Below are 18,735 nucleotides of genomic sequence, written 5' to 3'. Positions count from 1 at the left end.
CATTCTATGTGAGCATCTCAGTCATAGCAGGTACAGCAACCCTGTTTAAACCATGCTGCCGCTGCACACATCAGTTCACTCTAACAACCCAGTGTACAGAAATGTTCCAGCAAAGGCTGAGGAGAAAAGTCCATGTCTTCTCTCAAACGGCTTCCCTCTCATCACAACTGCTGGAGCCCACCAAAACACAAGAGAAAGACAGTGAAAGTCGGGTGGAAAGACGAGGTGCAGGAAATTAGACACAAAAAACTTTTTTACCTAATTTCTTTCACCTTCAGGTAACATCCTTGAACCACTCTGCTCATAATTTCAGTTCTTGTTATGACTGTGTGTCAGAATTTGTACTATTATTATGTTAACTTGATCTAGGGAAAAAAATCCATTGAGAAAATGTAACGTAGGTAGAAAACACAAGGGTCAAATGTAAATAAGAGCATTTGTGTTTTGTGAAATACTTGAAATCCCTTTAATTAGGTGTTCTTAAATGTGCCATGCCCTCGGCCTCGTCGTGTACAGGCAGCCTCATTCTTCTCATGAAGTGATGAGAATAGTCTGGAAAACGTAAAATGCATGTAGAGTGTATTACAGCACAGTAGCCAAGGACCAGAGAGTATTTCTAAGTGCCTGAAAATCTCTCCCATCATGTTGTCTTTTAGATTTCTGTCTTCTTTCTGCTCCACTGGTCATTGTTCTGAACAGTTCTTGTTTAGGAATCTGATTGCTAGTGGACATTTTGATTTTTTGCAAGTTGTAAAGAAAAAGTGAATGAACCACAGTGATGTAAAGAGCTGTTAAAATAAACTGAATTGTACTTAATATATCCCAGTTCTCTGCCCAGACAGAGCAGGTCGTCAGCACTGACTATCACGGCTGTGTTTGAATGGTGATGCATACAGAGAATGAAATAAAGCTGGAATGAAACGACTGCTTGTCTCTTTGTTGATTAGTCAGTTTTGGGTTGTTAATGTAACATAATAGTTAAACTTTGAGATCACACTGTACTCCGTAATTAAGTTAGAAATGTTTAGAATTTTTTTAAATAGCTAATATAACTATAACTAATAAGACTAGAGAAATAGTTTGCCAATTTACTTGTCTAATGTAAAACAACCTGCAATATCTGAATTCTTTAGTTTCCTTTCTTTTTTAAAGATGGAGAGTTTAATTTAATAAGATATATATATAATTTAAAAAATAATCAACAGTTTAAATGACTTGACCTGGAGGATGATGGCTGCTGGCAGGTATGACTTCCTGTATCTTTTTGTCTTGCAGTGAAATTGAAGAAGCTTCTTACCGAACACACTCTGTGGTTTCCTTACTGTGCTGTTGTTGTTTTCTATTTTTTAACATACACTTGGAACAAAAAGATTTAAAAGGTAGAATCTTTCCAGTATCATCTAGGATGTCAAGCCTAGATGATGCAGCCTCAAGTACTTATAAAAATAGACTTTTCATCAATATCACATACATGGACTTCCAGAGGCAGGTGTTGTGGACTCTGAAATTGTGCTTAAATATTATTTCCAATACAATAAGTAATGGGAATGGGACGAAGCTCCGCTCAAAAGCACCCCTATGATGAAATCATGGACCCAGGTTTCCCTTGCCCAGACGTGGGTCACCGGGGCCCCCCTCTGGAGCCAGGCCTGGAGGTGGGGCATGGAGGCGAGCGCTTGGTGGCCAGGCCTTTGCCCATGGGGCTCGGTCAGGCTCAGCCCAAAAGGGTGACATGGCCCCCCCCTCCTGTGGGCTCACCACCTGCAGGAGGAGCCATAGGGGTCGGGTGCAGTGTGAGCTGGGCAGCTGCCAGAGGCGGGGACCCTGGCGGTATGATCCTTGGCAGCAGAAGCTAGCTCTAGGGACGTGGAATGTCATCTCTCTGGCGGGGAAGGAGCCTGAGCTGGTGCGCGAGGTTGAGCAGTTCCGGCTAGATATAGTTGGACTCACCTTGACACATGGCTTGGGCTCTGGAACCACTGTCCTTGAGGGGGACTGGACCCTCTTCCATTCTGGAGTTGCTCCCAGTGAGAGGTGCCGAGCAGGTGTGGGCATGCTCATTGCCCCCTGACTTGGCTCCTGTGCGTTGGGGTTTACCCCGGTGGACGAAAGGGTAGCCTCCCTCCGCCTTCAGGTGGGGGGACGGGTCCTGACTGTTGTTTGTGCTTATTCACCAAATAGCAGTTCAGAATACCCACCATTTTTGGAGTCCTTGGAGGGGGTGTTGGAAAGCACTCCTTCTGGGGACTCCCTCGTTCTGCTGGGGGACTTCAGATTGACCATGTGGGTAATGACAGCGAGACCTAGAGGGGCATGATTGGAAGGAATGGCCTCCCTGATCTGAATCCGAGTGGTGTTTTGTTGTTAGACTTCTGTACTCGTCATGAATTGTCCACATCGAACACCTTTTGCAGGCATAAGAGTGTCAACATGTGCACTTGGCACCAGGACAATCTGGGCCGCAGTTCGATGATCGACTTTGTAGTTGTATCATCAGACTTGCGGCTGCATGTTCTGGACACTCAGGTGAAGAGCGGGGTGGAGCTGTCAACTGATCACCACCTGGTGGTAAGTTGACTCAGATGGTGGGAAAGGATGCCGGTCAGGCCTGGCAGACCCAAGCATGTTGTGAGTGTCTGCTGGGAACGTCTGGCAGACTCCACGGTCAGAAAGAGTTTCAACTCCCATCTCCACCTCACGGGTGAGGCAGGGGACAGTGAGTCCGAGTGGCTGTGTTCTGTGCCTCTATTGTTGAGGCAGCCAGCTGTAGCTGTGGCTGTAAGGTCATATGTGACTGTTGTGATGGTAACCCACTCATTGGTGGACACCAGCAGTGAGGGATGTCGTCAAGCTGAAAAAGGAGTCCTTTCCGGCCTTTTTGGCCTGTGGGACTCCAGAGATAGCTGATGGGTATCGGCAGGCTAAGCGGAGTGCAGCTTCGGCGGTCGCTAAGGATAACACTTGGGCATGGGAGGATTTTGGAGAGGCCGTAGAGAATGACTTCCGGATGGCTTCGAGGAGATTCTGGTCGACTATCCAGTGGTTCAGGAGGGGAACGCAGTGCTCCATCAACACTGTGTACAGTGGAGATGGGGGTCTGCTGACCTCGATTCGGGAGGTTGTGAGGTGGTGTAGGGAATACTTCGAAGACCTTCTCAATCCCACCAACACGTCTTCCGATGAGGAAGCAGAGTCTGGGGACCCTGGTGTTGGCTCTCCCATTTCTGGGGCTGAGGTCGCTGAGTTGGTTAAAAAGTTCCTCAGTGGCAGGGCCCCGGGTGTGGATGAGGTCCACTCAGAGTTCCTTAAGGCTCTGGATGCTGTAGGGTTGTCTTGGCTGACACGCCTCTGCAGCATTGCATGGACATTGGGGACAGTTCCCCTGGACTGGCAGACTGGGGTGGTGATCCCCCTCTTAAAAAGGGGGGACCGGAGGGTTTGCTCCAACTACAGGGGGATCACACTCCTCAGCCTCCTTGGTAAGGTCTATTCAGGGGTGCTAGACAGGAGGGTCCGTCGGATAGTCGAACTTCGGACTGAGGAGGAGCAGAGTGGTTTTCGTCCCGGTCGACCAGCTCTACACTCTCTTCAAGGTCTTGGAGGGGGCATGGGAGTTCGCTGAACCAGTCTACATGTGCTTTGTGAACTTGGAGAAGTCGTTCGACCGTTTACCCCCAGGGACTCCTGTGCAGGGTACTCCGGGTGTATGGAGTGCTGGACCCCCTTGTATGAGCTGTCCGGTCCCTGTACGACTGGTGTCAGAGCTTGGTCCGCATCGCTGGCAGTAAATCAGAGTCGTTTCCGGTGAGGGTGTGGCTCTGTTGACTTATCGGGCCGTGATTTTCAGCTCTCACTGGAGCGATTCGCAGCCGAGTGTGAAGTGACCGAAAGAACAAGATTGCGAATACATGCAGCTGAAATGAGTTTTCTCCGCAGGATGGCTGGGCTCTCCCTTAAAGATAGAGTGAGAAGCTTGGTGATCCAGAAGGGGCTCAGAGTAGAGTCGCTGATCCTCCACATCGAGAGAAGCCAGATGAGGTGGCTTGGGCATCTCCCTGGTGAGGTGTTCTGGGCACGTCCCACCGGAAAGAGGCCCCGGGGAAGACCCAGGACACGCTGGACGGACTTCTCTCGGCTGGCCTGGGAACACCTCGGGATCCCCCCAGATGAGCTGGTGAATGTGGCCGGGGAGAGGGAAGTCTGGGCTTCCCTGCTTTGGCAGCTGACCCCGCAACCTGACCCCAGATAAGTGGAAGAAAATGGATGGATGGATGGAAGCTCCAGTTTCCCCGCAACCCTGAATTGGTCTAAGCAGTGCCAAAGTGGGGTCACAATACAAAGTTAGATGAGTAATTTTACTGCAATTGTAGCATGTATTTAGATTGCTGTAGAAAAAAGGATAATCTCTAAGGCTATAATCAAAAGATGTAGATATCAGCTCAGGGAGGTGCAGATACAGTAACCACACATGCAAGATTTTGACTTTCAGTGAGTTTATGTCATAATAATGTGGAAAAAAATAACAGTATGTACAATATTTACAATCTGCAGAATAATGGAAAAAAATGTTCACAAGATTCCATTTCAAGAGTTGACTTATTGCATCCAATTCTTAATGAACTAATGTGCAAACTCAACTCCATTGGAATAGCTCTATCAAAAACACCAAATTTATGTCACAATCACTCTGTTCACATTTCACAATGCAGTATGTATGAATTGCCCAATTATAAACCGAGCTCATGAAAATTGAATAAATGTCAATATGGGCGCCATTCAATGGGGGTCAATGTGAATGGTGAGCAGGGCAAAACGATGGAAGTGGGCTGGCTTGCAACAGCCTCCTATCAGACTGCAGAAGGTTGCTGTATGTTGCAGGGTTTAGACTCTTGAATCTAGCTCTCCATTCAGAAGGATTGTACCCAACAGGGCACATCTGGCCAATCCTCTTAAAAGTCCGTCTCACACGAGAACCCAGGCGTCATCAGTGGTTTAGCAGCGTCTACAACGTATGAAAGAGTTTTAAATAATAACCAACCACACCGAACGGAAAGCATTTGGACAAGACTCACCTGTTGCAGCCTTCCCATTGCTGTACTCCCACACATCTGTTGGTGGAATAACACAGATGGCTTGTATGGTAGTGATGTGCCCTGAGCAAAAGAGCTGGCTCTGAGAGCCGATGCTTGGTAGTGAATCAGAAGAGTCGGCTCCCATTGAGTGAGAGCTGACTCCCAGTTTTTTTTTCCTTTTGCTGCTTGTTTAGCTCTCAATGCTCAGCCCCAGCTCTGCCCATGCCACTGCCTTGTTTGGATTGGCCTGCATGGCCTACAGGCGGCCAATCACATGTGAGGATATAGGATCATACCATACACTGCAGGTGAGGCAGCAGACAGCTGTGAGGGGAGTATGCGAGTGAGTGTGTCATGTCATCAAACCCTACTCACAGAGGGGGGAAAGCGGATCAGCCATCCAAGATGACTATTTTTCTGAATGCTGACATGTACTGAGGACATTAGAGCTGCTTTCATGTGCTTGATTCTTGTTGTTTTGTGGATTTGTTTGCTGTTTTTCGTTCATTTGTGCAATATAAGTTTTTTGTTGAAATATTAAACAAAAGTAAGTAGTTTTGTATTAGAATAAATGCAAAAAGGAGGCAATTATATAAAGCTTCACGTAAAAATGCTGAACACAAAAGGGTTTTCAAAACGCAATTCATTAATGTTTGAGAAGTTCAGGTAAATTATGGGACAACAAAAGATGCTAAATTAAGAGCAGTTCGGGAGCCAAAGAGAAGTCTACTATTGATGCATTAATTTGAGTTTGGGGAAGCAATGAAAGTTGACAGGACAGTGGTCCTTGAGGAGTGTAGCAGTGAGTGTGTAGTAGTGAGTGTGTAGTTGTGAGTGTGTAGCAGAGAGTGTGTAGCAGTGACTGTGTAGTAGTGAGTGTGAGGCAGTGAGTGTGTGGCAGAGAGTGTAAAGCAGTGAGTGTGTGGTAAAGAGCGTGTAATAGTGAGTATGTAGCAGTGAGCGTGTAGTAGTGAGTGTGTAAAAGTGAGTGTGTTGTAATGAGTATGTAGTAGTGAGTGTATAGCAGTGAGTGTAAAGTAATGAGTGTGTAGCAGTGAGTGTGTAGTAGTGAGCGTGTAGCAGTGAGTGTGTAGTAGTGAGCTTGTAGTAATGAGCGTGCAGTAATGAGTTTGTAGCAGTGAGCGTGTAGTAATGAGTGTGTAGTAGTGAGTGTGTAGTAGTGAACGTGTAATAGTGAGTGTGTAGCAGTGAGTGTGTAGTAATGTGTGTGTAGTAGCGAGCCTGTAGTAGTGAGTGTGTCGCAGTGAGTGTGTAGTAGTGAGTGTATAGTATTGAGTGTGTAGCAGTGAGCGTTTAGTAGAGAGTGTGTGAAAGTGAGTGTGTTGTAATGAGTGTGTAGTAGTGCATGTGTAGCAGTGAGTGTGTAGTACTGTGCGTGTAGTAGTGAGTGTGTAGCAGTGAGTGTGTAGTAATGAGCGTGTAGTTGTGAGTGTGTAGCAGTGAGTCTGTAGTAGTGAGCATGTAGTAGTGAGTGGGCAGTAGTGTGGTAGTGAGTGTGTAGTAGCGAACGTGTAGTAGTGAGTGTGTAGTTGTGAGTCTGTAGTAGTGAGCGTGTAGAAGTGAGCATGTAGTAATGAGTGTGTATTAAAGAGAGTGTAGTAGTGAGTGTGTGGCAGTGAGTGTGTAGCAGTGACTGTATAGTAGTGAGTGTGTAGTTGTGAGTGTGTAGCAGTGAGTCTGTAGTAGTGAGTGTGTAGTAATGAGCGTGTAGTTGTGAGTGTGTAGCAGTGAGTCTGTAGTAGTGAGCATGTAGTAGTGAGTGGGCAGTAGTGTGGTAGTGAGTGTGTAGTAGCGAACGTGTAGTAGTGAGTGTGTAGTTGTGAGTGTGTAGCAGTGAGTCTGTAGTAGTGAGCGTGTAGAAGTGAGCATGTAGTAATGAGTGTGTATTAAAGAGAGTGTAGTAGTGAGTGTGTGGCAGTGAGTGTGTAGCAGTGACTGTATAGTAGTGAGTGTGTAGTTGTGAGTGTGTAGCAGTGAGTCTGTAGTAGTGAGCGTGTAGAAGTGAGCATGTAGTAATGAGTGTGTATTAAAGAGAGTGTAGTAGTGAGTGTGTGGCAGTGAGTGTGTAGTAGTTAGCATGTAGTACTGAGTGTGTAGTACTGAGTATGTAGCAGTGAGCGTGTAGTAGTGAGTGTGTAAAAGTGAGTGTGTTGTAATGAGTATGTAGAAGTGAGTGTATAGCAGTGAGTGTGTAGCAGTGAGTGTGTAGTAATGTGTGTGTAGTAGCGAGCCTGTAGTAGTGAGTGTGTCGCAGTGAGTGAGTAGTAGTGAGTGTATAGTATTGAGTGTGTACTAGTGAGTGTGTAGTAGTGAGCGTGTAGTAGTGAGCATGTATTAGTGAGTGTATAGCAGTGAGCGTGTAGTAGTGAGTGTGTAGTAATGTGTGTGTAGTAGCGAGCCTGTAGTAGTGAGTGTGTAGCAGTGAGCGTGTAGTAATGTGTGTGTAGTAGCGAGCCTGTAGTAGTGAGTGTGTAGTAGTGAGCGTGTAATAGTGAGTGTGTAGCAGTGAGTGTGTAGTAATGTGTGTGTAGTAGCGAGCCTGTAGTAGTGAGTGTGTAGTAGTGAACGTGTAATAGTGAGTGTGTAGTAATGTGTGTGTAGTAGCGAGCCTGTAGTAGTGAATGTGTCGCAGTGAGTGAGTAGTAGTGAGTGTATAGTATTGAGTGTGTAGTAATGAATGTGTAGTAGTTAAGTTTTTACTTAACCCCTTACGAAGCAGCCATGTGTGCAAGCCCCTCCGTCATGAATGCCCACAATATACACATCAAATGAAAGCTCAAAGTTTCATCTTTCCAACGATATAAACCATTTTGACACGCAACAACCACAGCGCTAACACTAAAGCCTTTTTCACAGAAAAGCAGAAAGTTTAAATGTTGACTTTCCTTACCTTTGAGGGCTCTCTATAGGTCAAACATCAATATTTTCCATCAAGATTGGTTTCATTCTGTCCGTACAGGGACAAAAAAAATATTTTTTTCTGTGTGTTCTAAAGTATATAACGTTTTATCAGTAATACTTACAGTGATCCTGATTGCTGTGGGTGAAACTAGAGAGTGTTACCTTTACAAAGAGCCCAAGCATGTACTTCCAATCCAGAGGGTTCGATAACAGCAGTAATTCTAATTACTGCTGTGAGGTCATATTATAGCCATTTTTGCCAAAAAGACCCCGCTTGATTAGGGGTTAATTTGCAATCCAAGTCATTGGTGTCTTCAAAGTTATTGCTATTTTGTTTGGCATTCTATCCTTCTACCTAGTAGTTTTCGGACTAGAAGCTGAGGCCTAACGGGCATCTGATGGAACACCTGAGGGCCTGATTTGTGTCAATTTGTTTTTGTTAGATTTGTTTTTCTGTCCCTGTTTGACAGATGTATCATCTTTTGTGTTTTGTCAAAGTGTCCGAAATAAATCACAATCAATCGTTAGTCATAATGACCGCGTTCATTGTGGTTTTAATGTCAGAAATCAATGTTATTTCAGTATAAGTGGCTGATCATGTTGATCAGTGATGCCAACACTGGAGGCAAGGAGAGTTAAGTGTTAAGATTTAGTTGTTTGTGTAGTTGTTGTTGGTCCTCCTCTCTTGCTTTGACCTAATTCCTGGGTCCTGCCATGACGCTGCACCATGTAGTCTGGCAGAGTCTTGAATGTTCCTCGTGGTATTGTTTGTTGCAGCCTGTAGCCTCATTTTATCTTTCATTCTTTCTTTCTTCCTTTCTTTCTGTCTGTCCATTACAGCTTAAAGAGTTATTTTGATATTTGTCGATATAAATTTGTCTATCTATAAAATTCCCTTTCAAGTGACAAATTAAAAAGTACTTTTGGGAGTGGCTTTAGTCTCTGATAGCTCACCATGCGCTTTCTGAAACAGCGCACCATCCTGGCAGCATGCATTTGGTGTGAGAGGAAGTACGGAAACGTATCGATCTTTGTAGTTTTGAATATCCTGTTATGCAGTCTAAAAGACTGAAAGATGTTCATTTTTGTCCTGAAAGTGGGGATAACAAAATGGTTTGGCTCAGTTTCTTTCATCATGCCCCAAAGCATCTTTATGATCACAGGATTTGATGTTTTAGTATTATTTATGAAACTGATCAGGTGGGTCATCTCAAGCAGAAGTTCTTCGTTATTTGTATTTTTTACTTGAGTAAAATCGAGGTCTTTTAGAAAAATTGGCCGACCTGTCTCACATTCCACAAATTCTGGGACTATTTCATCCTGTGATGCTGGCTTGAAGAGTTTAAGCCTAGTACGCAACGTCTCCTCTGGTGACACTGTTTTTTTCTCCTTTTTACTCCTACAGAACCAGTTTTTGGAAGGTGGCTTGTTTTCTAACAGGGTTTCTTTAAAAAAAATAGACAATCTCTTCCTCAAATTCTTGGAATTTGGTAATTAGTTAATACAGAATATCTTTACGCCAAGCTGAATATTTGTTGTAATATTTCTTAATAATTTCCTTGTGAAGCAATGCCAGATGAAATGGAGAAACTTTAAACTCTTGACCCTTAACTTCAGGCCAGATTTGCTTGAAAAGCCTCACATATATTTTATAGAGTTGTTGTGGAGTTGACCCTTCGTCTGCGTTTAGAACAGTTTCGTTTATAAATCTTTTAAGAACTAATTGAACAGCTTTTTTATAAATGTTTGCTTCTTCTGCTTCTTCATGCTCTAGTTCCGTATCTGATTCTGAATTGGGGCCCACATCCTTCACCTCTGTATATATTAACGGGTTCAATAGTGATTTGCAATGTTTTCTGTTTATATGAGGTCTAAACAGGAATTTTATAAACGTGGATACAATCAGCTGATCCTCACGTTTGAGATACATTAGCAACAGCAGATCTTTTCCATTTGTGTTGTCATATAGTTCCTTCAAAATGTCTTGGTCTAGCTTTTTCAGTCTCTGTGGTGAGACATCAAAATCATGTTCTTGAACCTCTGCCCAAATTCTTTTGAAATATTTGGAGTGAATGTTTTCCAGTTCATGGTTGGAAAATGGAATGTGAGACTTGCAAACTGCCTTTGAAATTATGGAATCCAGAAGAGTTTTTATCACTGTTTGGTAAACAGTTGATTTGTTTTCTTGACTTGGTACATACGTGTTGCTGGGACATTCCAGTGGGGACACTGCATTGGCCTTTCGTCTAAATAAATATTTAAACATTTTATGTTTTATCTAACTGATGTTTGTCTTAACAAAATGTACCTTCTGAATGGAGGGTATTAAAATCAGCACCACTATTTAGAGAGTTGCTAAATCACAAAACAAAAACGTAACCTTTCCATGACGATCAAAGGCCTAAAGGTCGAGGGCTCTGCTGGTGGGCTAAACAAGAAAAGAGTGGTGAAAGGGAAAAACAAAAGACTGTTGTAATCAAGAGTGGGCACATATCTGTTGATTTAGTTTTTTCTTATCTTTTTTCCTAACAGCAATGGCGATCTCGCGATAGTTCCTGGAAGTTAGCCCCAACATTAGCAACACCATAGCTGGTTAAAAAGATTATTGCTAATTGCTAAAAGTTAATACGTTTAAAGATGACTTGGTATTTTCTTCCACTTCTGAATCAAATTAGTATGTAAAGTTACGTATTTAATTACTATTTTGGGCAGCATTAATATTAACAGAGATGAGGCTGCTGCAGCAGAAAGGGAGAAGAAGAAGCTGGACAAAGTCATCAGGACAGCCCAGTCCTACCTATGTCCTGGGCTGTTCTCTGGACTCTAGGCTGTTCTCTGGAGTGCAGGAGGTCGGTGACAAAAGGGACCTGGCAGAACTGACCTCCATGCTGGACCACAAGTCCATTCCCTGCAGGACGTCCTGTCTGCTCTGGAGAGCAGCTTCAGGGACAGACTCATGCTTCCTCGCTGTGTGAAGGAGAGATACTGCAGGTCTTTCCTCCCTGCTGCTGTCACGCTTTACAATGAACACACGGAACTGTCTTTACACGTTTATATACATGTTTATGTACTGTACATACCCTGGCAGACCAGATGCTGTACTTATTATTACTAACTATGTGTGATATCACCTATCACCTGTGAGCCTCTATTTACTGCACACAGTAAGATGTTAACATCCAGCTGATGTTTTTTTTTTTTTTTTTTTTTTTTTTTTTACTTTATTGGGAAAAATATAGATATAATAACAAATGCAGATTTTTAGGAAATTTTCAGTTTTTTCATGGAATAATTGCATTTAATTTCCTCAACATTTTAACACTAAAAGTACCAGTAATTTTTTTTTTTTTATCAATTTTTCTAGTCATTAGGTTGGAAACTGTTTTTTTTCTACATCTACATCCCATAGTAAAAGTCAGTTTATCCTGTTTTTGCAAAAGTTTTATGTTTTTTCTTTATCTTAAAACCTAAAAATAGAAATAAAAATGTGTTTCTTCAAAAATGACAACAGATGTCCTTTAGTAGATATTTATCAAAAATTATACGTTGTCTTTTGTAGAAGGTCTCGTAACATTTTCAAATAAAATAAAAGCCCCCATGCAGATTTGCACTCACTGAACCATGTAAGCATTACGCCATTAATCAGTCAGGGTGTCTCATGGTTTTTTTGTTTTGTTTTATCCAGGGAGCGAAGAATCACAAGATTCTCCAATTTTCCTGTGATTTCGTGATGTCAGGGATCTAGCTACCCAAACTGCACTCAGCGGGTGCAGTCTGCGTTAGTTTTAGGGTCAGGCTTATGATTAGATCATGAATAGGATTAGTTTAAAGCAGCTGTGATGGTTTAGGTTTGGCTATGAGGCTGAAGAATGCATTGAGTGAATGGAGGACTGCCACATTTATTACTATACACTGATTTATGATGGCGATGGCAGCAGTGTGTTACAGGATTTCATCACCCTGAAGTATCAGTGAGTATTGAACAGAAGTAACTCATGACAGCGATACCAGGACTTAATTCTGTCAAGACGTAAAGCTGTTGTTTGATAAACACGCAAACAATCACATATGCCATCATAGTTGATATTACTATAAATAATTTATTATAAGTAAGTTTGGTTTAATGATATCCTATATGAGTTTACAAAAAATGATATTTGATAAATTAAACATCAGCCACTCACAGTCTGTTACCTCAAGTAATTTATTATAGATAGATGTCAGAGGACATACATAAATCTTTAAGTACATTTTCAGTGTAGCAGCACAGCTCTTTGAATGTCACTGCCAGCTTTTAGATCCTCTTTTATTTCTAAACTAAAAGATTACAACTATAGGTGAATAGATTTATTTCTTTGAGCTTCATGGTCCCCAATGAAGCCAATCATGCTGGTTGGTTTTAGTTAAGTGTTCCAATAAAAATTGACGGGACTGATCAAGGTGAATTATAATAACAGCTGATTAACTTTTAATGCTGATTTATCATTAGGCTGAAACAATGTTTTATTCAAAACTCTAATTTATGCTCAAATGCTTCTGAAACTGGTAAAAGATCATTCAGTGTTTAACCCAGGACTGTAATCCAGGAAAAAAAGAAAACATATTGATGTAGTACTTTATTACAGTTGCTGCTGTCATGATGTTTTCTATGTATTTTTTTAACACCCAACTTTAACCACTTTGTAAAGAAGTGAAAAATATCCAGTGAAAGCACAAGGAACAAAAACTGACCTTTTCAAGGAATCTCCTTTCTCCAGTGTATTGCTGCAGCCAATGAGTCTTCTTTACATGACCATCAAAAGCAAATATCTGGGAGTAATCTGATTACTGTAATCAGATTTTACATGTCTACATGAACTTCTGAAATGCAACATTCAAAAGATTGACTACATTTTCCATTATATTATCAGATCCCTTTCAGAGTACTTAGTAAAGTAACTCCTTTTCAAAAATAATAAGTATAAGTAATAATATTCTCAACATTCTGGGTTACCTTAATAAATACTGTTATTTGCTTAGAAATTTCTCCAGGTGGTGCCCTAATGATTACATCAATAACTTTATTAAAGACTCTTATTAATAATAGCTAATTACTAGACTTGCTCTTACTAAAACCAACACGTTGCAAAACCTTAGAGAGGTTAACACCTTAAAGTTAAAGGCACTAATAATATTAAATCAGACATTAATATTTTTTCTCATGATTTTATACTTATGCAGCTTATATTACACAGCAAGATGTTTTTAACTAAATGTAATATCTAGCTGGAGGATTTTCTTGGCTGTTTGCAGTTTGAAAAGGGAGGATTTTATGCCTCACTGTGGGCTGAAGTCTGACGTGGAGGTAAATCACCTTTTATGAGGAAGTGCTTTCAAAGTTGGTGTGGCTCCATACAGTCTTGTTCACAGCTATGTTGACACAGAACTACAGCAGCAAACAACTGTCTAATAAAGTAATACTGAATACTTTCTGGCTCATTGTCATCACTTCACCAGCTTTTGGGAACAAATTTGCAATCTCTGTGTAAACCTTTAAACAGTGTGCTGTATAAAATCTGGTAACCAAGGATAGACTTTAAGTCTTTCTGGCTTACTGGGACTGTGCTGTGGTGTGATGCCGAGGTCTTTCTCTGTCAGTTGACAAACAGTCTCAGGTCCTGTCAGCAGATCACCCAAACAATCCCGCGGGATTCCATCCATCACCACTGTAAGTGCCAGAAGCAAGCCCCTGGTGATTTCAGAAAGTGGACACAGCAGTTCCTGGCAGAACCAGTCTGATTCTGACCGCACATCAAGTTATTACATTAAATATCAACCTCTTTTAGTGGAGTGTAAATTAGATGCTTCAAAAACTGTGTGAAGAGGATCATTTCTGAAAAGAATAACCCAAGAAAAGCCTTCAGCAGCTGAATTATTGTCTATGTTAGCTAATATGATTTTTCTGCACATGAAATGTGCACACAACATATTGCAGGACAAACAAGTTTAACAGAATAACTGTAAGTAAGAGGATGAAGCTTTATTAGAAATTGATGACTAAAGTGTTCATGGACAATTATTAACATTCAGCATTCATGTGAAACATTACCAATGGGGCACCACTGGAAGAAGTTGCAGAACTAAGAATACATACATAATACAAATTAATATAATTCTTGAGGGTCTGTATGTCTCTGCATGAAGGTCGCAGAGTGAACAATGAAAGCTACAAAAACCCTGACCTTTACAACCAGCAGTTATCAGAATACACAAACACTTCAATCACAGTGTCTTTAAATTATAACAATGGAATAAAAACAAAATTTACTGTATATTAGTACAATGATTATTAGTCACTTGGTACTTCATTAGGTCTAGTGTGTCCAAACTTTTGACTGGTAGTGTATTTATTGAAGTTATTTTGTGTTTATCTTCTAATATATTTTTTAACAAACAGTGTTCTCATTGTGGACATGACATGCATAGTCTCAGGAACAGAAGGTTTCAAGCCCCTGAGAACAACAGATTCTCAGTACAAGTAGACGTATTCAATCCTTACGTCACCAGAAGCAATTCAAGGCGTCGGATGCAGTGGTGTAGAGACGCCGCCACTGGACTCTGGATCAATGGAGACCCGTTCTCTGTAGGGACAAATCACATTTCACCATCTGGCGATCTGATGGAAGAGTCTGGACATGGCGGTTGCTAGGATACTTGTCTGACTGCATTCTGAAATGTGTAAAGTTTGGTGGAGGGGGCATTATGGTTTGGGGTTGTTTTTTATGGGCATCTGCATTACTTTGATATATTTGTACGTCTGTGGAACAGCTTTTCTGATTTGCTGTTCATATAGAAAGTTTTCAGATGTTTTAAAAGTTTCAGCATTTTGTTATACATCTGAATCAACTCTGGACAAATTCACATTCTCAACTATTTCCACACAATTCTCCACAATGAGAAAATGCTACCAGCTTTTGGAGCGATTTCTCGATGTATTAAATGTAAGGGAATAAAAATATCTAATTCACATGAGTGTTCAGACCTTTTGTCATGACACAAGATGGATAAACGTTGCCTGGTCTAACGAGTCTCCATTTCAGCTCCAGATTCAATGGTAGGCTCAGAATTTGGTGGGAACACCGTCCTTAATGTTGCACAACTGAATTTACTGAGCACACAGGGACATCCGTCTGTAATCTTTGCCAGGGCTGTTCATTGTGCTGCAACATATTCTGAATTTGATTCTGGCTCCACTCAATCAAAGGTGATATCATGCTAAGAAAACAAAGTTTTGAGCAAAAAACAGTTTAAAAGCTGCAGTAACTTCTATAAAGGATGTGTGCATTCATGAATCATAATCACCCCTCTAACCCACTCAACAACCTCCACAAATTCAACCAATTAGAAGACACTTTCCCTACATCTTATTTTAGGAAGAGCTCCCCTCAGGAGAAAGCTCTGCTCATTCTGAAATAATTACAACCCATTTGGAGTTATGAGGGGTGCAAAACTAATCTGGAGAGAATTAAATGAGTGGAAATGATCATGCCAGGTCCACTTTAATATGAATACTTGTGAGAAAGTTAGGCACTGTGCAATAATTTGGTTTATATAACAAGTATCAAAAAGAACCAAAATACATTAGTCCTTTATTCAACACCTGCACCTGCACCTGGGAAGAATTAGGCTGTCATCTCACTATGGAGCAGAAAATTGATGTTCCATGTGTTTCATGGTAATTATACAAAGAGACTCAGTTTTTTGGTTCAGTATTAAAAACTAATAATTCTAAGGCAGCATAGTCAGGACAGGATAATTTGATCAGGAGGTAATGAGAAATTGTTTGCTTCATTACATCATTGACATAAAAAGGTTTCCAGATGGTGTATATTGTCTCTTTGTAAGTCAGAGCAGGCGCGCTGCCTTTCAGCTCAACTTCATTTATTATTGTAGATAGTGCAGAGAGGCAGACTCCAGCAGAGGCAACGACTTGATAATGGTCATGTCAAAACACAATACCCTGACACAGAATGCTCTCAGATAGCAGGAGTCCAGAGATATGCAGTGAATCATGTTTCACTGTTTCTCAATGTGACCGTGAAGGTAATAAAATGTACGGCCATTCTGTCTGTCCTCTGAAGAAAAAGACGGCCTCACGAACCACCAGCATGCACTTAAAACTGTAACCTGCAGTTAATCTGAAAAGATCCAAACCATGAAGAGAAACTGATGAAAGTCTGTAACCGAGTCCATAAAAATACATCAGATTTCATCTCAGATACAGAGCAATTTAAACTAAATTTAATTTTTTATTAGCTCCACCACAGATTCAACAAGGTGGTGGAAACCTTCCTCAGAGGTTTTCTCCATATTGACATGACAGCATCCAATGACAAGCAGATGGAGATGATCAGAGCTGTGTGACATGGTGCATTATCCTGCTGGAAGTAGCATCAGAAGATGCTCCACTGTGGTCATAAAGGGATGGACATGGTCAGCAACAATACTCAGGTAGGCTGTGCTGGTTAAACCAGGCCACGTTGGTACTAAGGGGCCCAAAGTGGGCCAAGAAAATCTCCCCCCACCATTACACCAGCAGCAGCCTGAAGCGTTGATCCAAGGCAGGATGGATCCATGTTTTCATGATGTTTCCAGCAGATTCTGAGCCAAGAAAGCAGTTTGCACTACGGTGCAATCATCATTAGCATGTAACTCAAAGTCAGTCCCACTTCTGGGATATCAGTCTGTCCAGTTAGGAAATGACGCTGATGTGAATCTATTTCAGCTGCTGTTCGACAAACGGAACAGACGACAGGTGGCAATTAGCAAGACAACCCATATAAAGGAAGGGTCCTGCAGGTGGAGGCCACAGACCGTTCCCCTGTCTTCATCCTTTCCGGCAGATTTTTCCTCATGTTTGCATGTTGCCATTAGAGGTGGCAACCCCAACTTGAGCTTCCCTCCATTGGCCTCTAGTTCGTTTTAGGGTTAATTTTAAAATCCTTTTATTTGTTTTTAAATGTCTCCATGGCCCCACAGTATCTGTCTGATCTGCTCAGCCTTACGCCCCCTCCCCTTCTCTTAGGTCGCAGATCAATGACTGTTAGGTGTCCCTAAGTTGAAGAGGAAGCACAGAGGGACCACACGTTTTCAGTCACTGGCCCAAAAACGAGCTGCCGCTGACTGTTGGACCGGCCGATTCACTTCCTGTTTTTAAGTCCCTTCTTAAAACACTATTTCTCATTGGCTTTTAACTCAGCTTGAGTTGCTGGCTTTTATTGTTACCTCTAAATGTTTTGTTTTTTTTATTTATGTTGTTATAATGAGTTTTTACCTTGTATTTGTTGTCTTTTACCTTTGCTGTGTACAGCACTTTGCCTGTTTTGCCTGTCTGCCACAGACGGACGGACGGACGGACGGACGGACGGACGGACGGACAGACAGACAGACAGACAGACAGACAGACAGACAGACAGACAGACAGACAGACAGACAGACAGACAGACAGACAGACAGATAGATAGATAGATAGATAGATAGATAGATAGATAGATAGATAGATAGATAGATAGATAGATAGATAGATAGATAGATTCCCTTAAAAAAATAAAAAAATAAGGTTTCTAAAGGGTTAATACCTCTTGCATCCTTAGTTTCCTGTCCAGATGCTTGTATCTGTTGTGATGCTTCGTTTACGTTGTTTTCTTTCATTACAGCCACACTGTCTCCACACAGAGACACATCTTTGTCCTTTACATCCACAAACACATTCTCTGTTTTTAAAGTCCACTTTTCTTTTAGCCATTTATGAGGGGAGAGGGTCGTTCACAAAGGTGAGTAACTCCGTCAGGCCACTGGCAGTGCATTGGTATGTACTTGAAGTATTATGGTGGTGCATGCACTTTATCAGCGAGCCAGCTCTGATAGTGATTAGATATGATCATGCAGACCAAAGATAATTCATTCACAGGCCAGATGTGGCCCGCGGGCCTCGAGTTTGACAGATATGCTCTAAAACCTCCATGTACTTTTTAGCATTGATGGAGCTTCATAGGCACTAATGCAGCCCCATCCCATCAGAGATGCAGCTTTTCACCTGTCCACTGATAACAAGCTGGATGCTCCCTCTCCTCTTTAGTCTGCAGGACACGCCGTCCATGCTTTCCACAAACTAGTTCACATTTTCATCCTTCACCCATCTATTATCATGAAATATTTTAAAATAAAAATGTTTAAGTTTTGAATGGCTTTTTAGGATGTGTTTAGTATTTTGGTTGTGACTGAACTAAAAGAAATTGCACTTGAACACCTAAGAGTAATTCTTAATGCAGTATTTCACAAATACTTGGATGGTCTTGGAAAACTTTTTCCACCACTGTATTCAACCATTTAACATTTATTTCATTATGTCCAGAAGAACTCAAGAGGAGCACAAAGTCCCTCACAGCTACCTGCTAAACATTCCAACATGCATTGGTCTTATATGAAATCATGTAATAGATATTCTAATGTCATTCTACATAAACCATACTACAGATTTACGGCCATGCTGGTTGCAGGGTTATATAAAACTAAGGGGATCTTTCCCTCTGGAAATGTCTGTGTCCACTCTGAGAAGGTGAGGACACAATAACTCCCACAATGCTTCTGTTTTTACCTCTTCTGTTTCTAACGCTCCAAACATGCTTTGCTCCTGAATATGAGGTCACAGCTTTTGTTCCTGCATGCTGTACAGACGTGGGCTGACCTGGAGGCGCATGCG

Source organism: Melanotaenia boesemani, chromosome 17 (genome assembly GCF_017639745.1).
Source record: "Melanotaenia boesemani isolate fMelBoe1 chromosome 17, fMelBoe1.pri, whole genome shotgun sequence".
Lineage (NCBI taxonomy): Eukaryota > Metazoa > Chordata > Actinopteri > Atheriniformes > Melanotaeniidae > Melanotaenia > Melanotaenia boesemani.
The sequence above is the reverse complement of the archived record's forward strand: the minus strand, read 5'-3'. Positions refer to the sequence as shown.